This window comes from Curcuma longa, chromosome 17, assembly GCF_044706935.1.
Source record: "Curcuma longa cultivar G26 ecotype Majalengka, Jawa Barat chromosome 17, ITB_CL_G26_1.1, whole genome shotgun sequence".
NCBI classification, from domain to species: Eukaryota; Viridiplantae; Streptophyta; class Magnoliopsida; order Zingiberales; family Zingiberaceae; genus Curcuma; species Curcuma longa.
Window position 1 is genome coordinate 5516470 of NC_133877.1, and position 7996 is coordinate 5524465.

General features: G+C 37.7%; 1 pseudogene; it reads left to right on the plus strand.

Annotated features, from left to right (window-relative positions):
- Positions 1-1717: 1717 nt before the first annotated feature.
- LOC141811596 (uncharacterized) lies at positions 1718-7522 on the plus strand (annotated as a pseudogene).
- Positions 7523-7996: the final 474 nt, after the last annotated feature.

Here is a 7996-nt window from a genome sequence, read left to right on the forward strand (position 1 = left end):
TATATATATTTTATATTTGTTTTATTATTATGTATTTATAAGAACATATTATAAGAGACTTCTCAACTTTTGAAAAGTATCTAAAATGGAAAAATTATAGTGGAGGAACATTACTAGGAGTAGGTCTTGTATTAGTTGCATAGGATACGAATACAAAATAAATCTCGGAGTTGTACTTGTGATTATAAGTTTGAATCAAAATTTTCATTGCACATTCAAACGATAAACACATGTTCAAGAGACGAAGTAATCAAAACTATTTGCCCTCTCCTATTAACTCGCCCTAAGAAAGGTCGGTCTTGTCTGCATGAGTCGTTTGATGGGAGGCCCTAAAATGCGAGCATCTTTGGCTCCACTATCAAATTAGGCGATGTAGTGCATGTCACTTCGATCACCCCATCCATAAGTCTGACAACATATCAAGCGTGATTGGACGCCCTTACCTAAGCAATCTCGACCATAACGGCTGGTTGATCTCCATGATGATCATAATCACCACGTCTACAAGAAGCATTAATGGTTGACATGGGATCTCGTTGATTCTTGAAGCATGGCATAATCACCCGATCTCAACAATGTCATCAAACTAGATGAACCTGACCAAGTCCATCGGCCCTCAAGCCCATCGAATAATAACAACACACCAAAGTCCAGTTAATTAGTTAGATTTCCGCCTCCTTCAGCTAGACTCGAAGAGGAGACTTGTGATGCAATGGATAATTGGCCTCCACGTGCTAGGGTCAAAGCCATGTGGTCGAGTCAAAGCTACCTACAGGTCAAAGGGTACATGAAATCATGACTGAATGAACCCCATGCCAATCGATGCCCTCACTCTCGGTGCTCGACTTTAGCCCTTGCGTCTCCCAGTGCCCGACTTTGACCCTGTGTCTCCCGACTCTCTACTTTGACCCCTACATCTCTCAATGCCCAACTCCGACTCCTGTATCTGCTTGACGTCCGACATCTCGACTCTGACTCCGACTCCGACTCCTATGTCTCTCAATCTCAACAGGTATGGTATTCGACCTCGATAGAGAGAGCATGACCGATAGCGAACGTACGGAGTGTGGAACGGCACTAATAGTGATATACAGGGGAAAACGTGGGACAACGTGCGTCGTAAAGTAAGACAGGCAGTGGAGGACGTGATGCTCTCTCGATGAACATGTGAGGAATAGTGGGTTCCACCCTTCCCTTGAATGGAAGAGTATAAAAAAGGGCCCACGGATCCTCTTCAAATTTTAGAGGAAATCTACAAATTTAATTATCAATCTCATTTATTAGTGAAAGATCTTTGATCCCTCGCCAACCTTCTCATTTTCATTGGTGGTCTCTCCCCTTCTTGATTTAGGACCGGATTAATTTTCAATAACAAAGTGACAAATATTTTAAACAAATTACTATTTGAGATAGTATTTTCAACATTAGGCAATTTATTTATGAAGCTTTGGTTGGTTACTTCATCAAAATCATTGAAATCTCAAATGATGTGGCTTTCCGGCTGACGCGTGCTAATGATGTGGCCGGCTTTGCAAAGTTTGGAGAGTCCAATGACGCCGTCGGATTCTCGGGCGCGAAATGCAAAAAGCAATTTTTGTGGACAAACTGGACGTGGCTGTCGCCTGCGGATTCCTTGACGCTTCCGGTTTGAATTTACGCAAAGAGCCCCATCAAAATTGAAAAATTCAGGAAGGAGAAGGCAGCTTCCGATGGCTGAATGGTAATTGTGACTTGTCCTGGTCAGACTTGTGTTTCCCTCCGTGGTTGGCAAAAGTCTCCGCCGACCCCGATTCCTCGTCCAGCTCCTCCCAATTCTTGCCGCCGCGATGATGCCTCGTCCTCTCCTCCTTCTCTTCTTCCTCCTCATCCACTCGTCGATTCGTGTCGCACGAGCCCATGACCACCATGATCAGGAGCAAAGATGCGAGGCGAGTTCCGATGTCCGCGTTATCGCCGGGTTCCAGCCCGGAGTGATCACCGTCGACGGTCTCGCGGACGACTGGGCCGACATTGATGGATCTGAGTTTCCTCTCCTTCCTGCGCTCGACTTTGACGAGGATAAGGCCTATGGAGGCGGACAATTGCTAGTCAAAGTATGGATCTTTTCTTTTCGTTCCGCGTAACGGATTTTGTTTTACTTTTACCGAATGGGCAATGAATCCTTTTTCTCTCCGACTGAACCAGTCATAGGAAGCTTTGTTGTCCGCGATATGATGAACTTGGTAGCTTCCGAGGAAAGTAAGCAGTGCGCAAGCACAATGAAATAGTAGTTCTGATCTTTTTTTTAATCTGCTCTGCAACTCGAGTCGTAAGGAATTTTGTAAAAATACCTGAGCTCTACGGAACTAGGCACAGGGATGCCTAACTATTTATATCCTGATATTCTACTTCACCGTGTTCATACGTACCTCACTTCCCTTCATCACCTTTAGCGTCCCTACTTCGCCCTGGTCATCTAGTCATGTAGATTACAGGATCAGTATGATAGCATACAGTTACATAATGATAATATATATTTTTGTGCACGATAAGTTTGTTACAAATTATGACGAAGCCCAATTTCAAGGGAAATTCTTGTTCTTGGAGTGTGAAGCTCCTTTATCGTGGTGTTAAACCATAGTGGCCCTCTTGTATAGCATAAATAATCAAACAATTAATGTTGGAACGGCCAAATTATTTGCTTTTATTTGTTATGTCTGAATCTAACTGATAAGATGTCTCTGTTACCTTACTCATGCTCATGTCATTCATTTGTTTAGCTTGGCGATTCTTTGTTCTGGCTCATGTTTTGGGCCTAGATTTTTTTCTTTTTTGATCCCTTGAGTCCATTTATACGAACTGCCAACCTCTGGAGTTCACAAATACAAACACTCATAATAAGCTACTTACAAATAGTATTAAAGACAAAATAAAAAGAGGAAACTAGTAGATGAAAGTGCTAGTGTTCTCACTTCCCTACTGGCCTCAGATTCCCTGAGCCTAATTAAGCGTTTTGAGAGAGTTCCCTCTGCCCTCAACTAATTTTCATTCTTCATTTCCCTCAACTTTAACAGCCTCTCCTTCACCCTTCAATGAGGTCTCTTTCAGCATCCTTAGACCATTATTTGTGATTTTGCCACCCAACTAGCCAACTCATCATGGTTTTACATCTTCAGAGGCTATTTCTAGAATCTTTGTCGTCTTGCTATAGCCGCCTCCTCTCTCCTCAACTCAATTAACCAAATTGCATTTTGATTTGGTTTGCCGAGTGAGTGAGCTTCTATTTGAATTTTCTTATGATGCATGTACCAAATAGTTTCTGGTTCTATCTGAACTCATTAGATGTGTATGATTTTATTGAATTAATGAGACTTACAGCTTAACCAATTGACTTGTTTATGCTTGTTAATATTTTTTCAGGCTGTTCATGATGGTAGTAATGTATTCTTCATGCTTCAAATTAATGGCGAATATGCTTATTCCACTGGGTAAGAACTTTTGTTTTTATGGCATACTGATTGATTGTTTAAATTGCCAGGGTAGTTGACATTAAGGCTTATGTAAATGTGTAATGATGCAAGATTTAGATAATTAATTCTGCATTTTTGGAAAAGGTGAGTTTCCTAAAGTTGCTGATGATCGGCATAATCATTTTGAAAAAAATAAGAATCCAGCTGTCTCTAAGAAAAACGACAAAGCCATTAGTCAGGCCAGTAACATATTTGAGGGACATTGTATTTAAGTATTTTTCTTGTTGCAGTTATTGTTATTTCTATGAGGGGAAATGGTTCTTGTAAGTTTTTAGTTTTTACTGATCCCAAATAGCTTGAGAATTTTTACTGTTATTTCTTTCTCTTAACATAATATTCAGAACTCACAATGCAGTTGGAGGTCTTATATGGCTCTCGAGGTTATCAAATAAAGCTGTAAAGTGTAACCTACTAAGTCCATCCTTAGTGAATTTTGTGTGTGTGCGCCATGAATAAGCAACATTTGACCTCCTTTCCTAATTTTTACTTTATGCCAAGATTATTGTTCAATGTAATGGCTATTTGTTTAGTCTTCTTGTCCTATTTCACTCGCTGTGACAATTTCATCGAAAATTTATCAGAATCTTATGAATTTCATCATTATGCATTTGAATGAAATATTTTCTGATTATTCCTTTTTTTGGAAATTCAGAAACAGTAAACAATGTCCTTCTGTTGCTCTCATGTTTCAAGTGGGGGAAAATGCCACATATCAGAATGTGAGTTTTTAGTCGCAAAGCATCATTTCTATCTTTTCTGACTTTAATAAACATTCCAAATTGATTTCAAAATCAACTTTGTTTGTTGTAAAATACTTCTCTTCGTTACTTCTCTAAATTGCCTTTTTTCTGATTTATATAATATATCAAATATACTTGTGAAACCATGCTCTCTTTCATTAGATGGGAGGGTGTGCTGACATGCCTGGTACATGCACTGCTAAAAGCTGCCGTGGTCATGAAGTGGACATTATGCACTTTTCGCTGGGTAATGCTATTCCTGGGCGGCTATATGGTGGTAATCTCATGGACAACTTAAATGGGACTGGGAAAGATAGGTAAATGATCCATTTCAGTTTGTATTTTAACTAGATATTCACTTGATATCCAGAATCTGAGCTGTGTATGCTCTCTGTTTGTAGTTTTGGTCACCTAGTTGATCTATATGCATGGAACCCTCATTGCCGAAATCTTGATGGAATTGGTCCTTCAGGTAATTATATTTTATTGATATATTACAAGGCAAAAACTACCTTTTGTATTATCAATTGTTTTGGATTATAGAATGAAACTTGCTGTCAATATCTGCTCTTTGTATTTGATTTTATTTTAATCTATTTGGGTGAATGAAATCCACCCATATATTGCCTTGAGAAAAAAAGGCAATGGACAATTTAAGTATGAACTCCCTGCCCCTGCCCCTGCCCCTGCCCCTTTATAGCTTTTTCAGTTACATCATCAAGTGTATATTTATTTTAGATTTGGAGATTTATGTTGATACATCTGACATTATCTATGCTCCACTTAGTTATGCCATTTCTTGTGTTGCTTTGGATATATTTGTTGTTTTTTCTTGTCCTCTTAAATGCTAGTTCTCTTACTTCAAAGCCTATTAATGGGCCTTGCATTCGTCATCTCTACCCTTTTTTTATTGCAAAACCATGTCAACCATTCCTTTAATTCACCAAGTTTTCTGACAACATTGATAATTTATCTCTGATATATTTTGTTAGCTCAAGTTAATTAAATTTGTCAAATTTGTTTGTTTATTTTTTACATCCAAAAAGTAGTAGAACTTTTGTCTCTTCTTCTATAGTGAATTATAACAAAGTTTTAATATTACTGTATCTTTATTAAAGTTTTCTTTATGCAAAAGAAGCCCTCATTTGATTGTCCTTGTTATCGCAGCAAATACTTCAAATGCTCAAAATGATTGGCAAGGAGCCTGGTGGCACAGTAGTCTAAACTTTCATTCAGGTAAGCTCTTATTTGTCCACTTGTCATGATAGTGTATTTTAGTAACCTTTTTGTGAGATCCACAATTGAGCTTTAGTTTTCCTATTGAAGATGTCTGTTTCACAGGTAGCACATGGTGTATCAGATCCTCCAAGAGCCATTACAATATATGCATATCAACTTGATTAACCTTTCAGTAGTGGAAACTGGAAATTATTTTCCCTATTGAATAACTTTTTTAGACATGTTTTGATAAAGTCCTGGCTTGTGTAGAACAAAGTTACAATTTCAGAACCCATGGCCAGACCTCTGATTCATTATAGAGATACATAATTGATAGCATGATTCGACCGTTAGATTATGAGGCTTAGTGGCATACAAATGGATTAGTAGGTTAAATTTTATGTTCTCTCAGAATATGATCAGTCCATTTCAGATTCATCTGCTGTTCAATACTGGACAAGGGTCATCATGTGTAGTTAGTATTAGGAGTGGTTCTCAAACACCGGAGCTAAGAAAACAAGAGAGGACAAAATCATTTGTGGAAAGACATGTCAGATCAAACTTGAGATTGGGTTCAGGAATCTTCAAGTAAATTTAAAGATCCATATGATTATGGTGATTTTACTTTTCAAACAAATCAAGATATAAATTGGAAAAGTTTTTATACTTTTGCTAATGGTTGACTATTTGTTTATTGTCAATTCTCTTAAAACTCTGTCAGATTAAATTAGTGCAGAAACATCAGAAACCAATGTGGTTCTATCCTTCTTCAGGATCCGTATTGACGGAAGCTTTGTATACCGGACTACCCTATCTGATTATGGCAAAACTCCCTACAAGTAGATAGGGTAAAAATACAAGTTTTGGTGAACAATAACCATGACTATAGTAGGGATTAGTATGTAGATATTGCAGAATGAAGAATAGCTTTTTGAGCTAAGATATGCAATGTGAATGATATGCATGATTTATTGCATGCAGATCCACTTTCATATATGTGTGTCGTTTAGTATATTTTTTGTTGTAGCTCTTTCAGTTTTATGTGAGCTTCATTCTCGTTTATTTAACGACTTTATTATAGTATTAGGTCGGGCTTTGTCATCTTCTAAGACAGGATTTGTACTTGACAATTAACGTCGTAATTACCTACACTAGTCAGAAACACAGGACTCTTTTATCTCTGAGCATGACAAGAATGTGGCTCTGTCTATAAAATTTACTCTGTTAAGCAAAATTTTATGTTGCTTTGCTTAAGTTCCTAGCTCCCTCATTTTTTTTTATTGTCTTTGTCCAGGTTTGATCGAAGATGACAGTCCATATGGAAAAGATGGTGAAAAGGGTACTTATTTCTTTGAATTCTCAAGACCCTTGAGGACGATGGACCATTTCCAACAAGTATCCAAATTCCCTCTGCTGAGCATTCTTTATCATTCTAAATTCGAATAGTGTTTCTGGTTACAAATTTCAGTTTCCAACGAGAAGACAATCACATGTGCTCCTCGGTTGCAGGATGTTCAATTCACAATCGGTCAGGCCAGCAAGGTGGCTGTTGCATTCTGGTATCCGACAGGCGGGAAAGCTTGGAGGGAATCTGATCATTTTTCTGCCAGTTGCAATTGGTTACCTTTGGACATTGCATCAGCTTCCTCGTCTTCCTCAAATGGTTCATGGAACTCAGCTTCTGCATTTGCTTTGCTGCTCTCAGTAGTTTCTTTCTGTGTTTCAGTTTTCATAGGATACCGAGTTGCAAGAACTAAAGCCGTGCCATTCACACCGATCGACACTCTATGACGAGTTCAAGAGAAGTAAGCTACATATGCACTACAATCTGCAAGAAGTTTGCTTGTAAAACATTCCTCGCGGCTCACAGCCTAGGAAAGTATAATAGTGTTTGTGTGATCCTTATCCTCAGTTTTCGATCAAACAAACCACAAAACGGCAGTTTCAATCTGCTAATTGGAACACCATTGCCCGACATGTAAAATTCATAGGACCTGTTTTGCTTATTGATTCAATTATTAATACTTACGCTAGTGTGTAGTGTTTTGGCTTGAACTCAATTACTTGTCTAAAGCCCAAAAGATATGAGCATTCAACTAAATAATATGAGGCAATCTCATCCAATGACTTGAGGTGAGAAATTAAAAGCTTTTGGGGTATGATTGAATTGGTTAGTGTGGAGTAGACTTGTTGAAGTAGAACAACGGTCAAATATCGATGAAGTTGAAATAATGCTCTATTTTGTATTGGTTAATTATAATTTTTTGATTTACTTCCTTATAAATAATCGTGGGGCTGATTGTGTGGGGTAATTGGGATAATGTATTTCACTTTTTTTTTTTATTAAAGATGTGAAAAATTAAAATTAGTATGTATTTTACTTTTGAATAGAGTCTTGGTACAGTATTAAAATTATTGTTAGTGTGATTTAAAAATTACGAGTTCGTTTCTCAAAAATTATATTTTTTAAAGTAAGATAAAATTACTTATAATAGATTATTGTATGAGATTCCATATTGACTTGAGCTT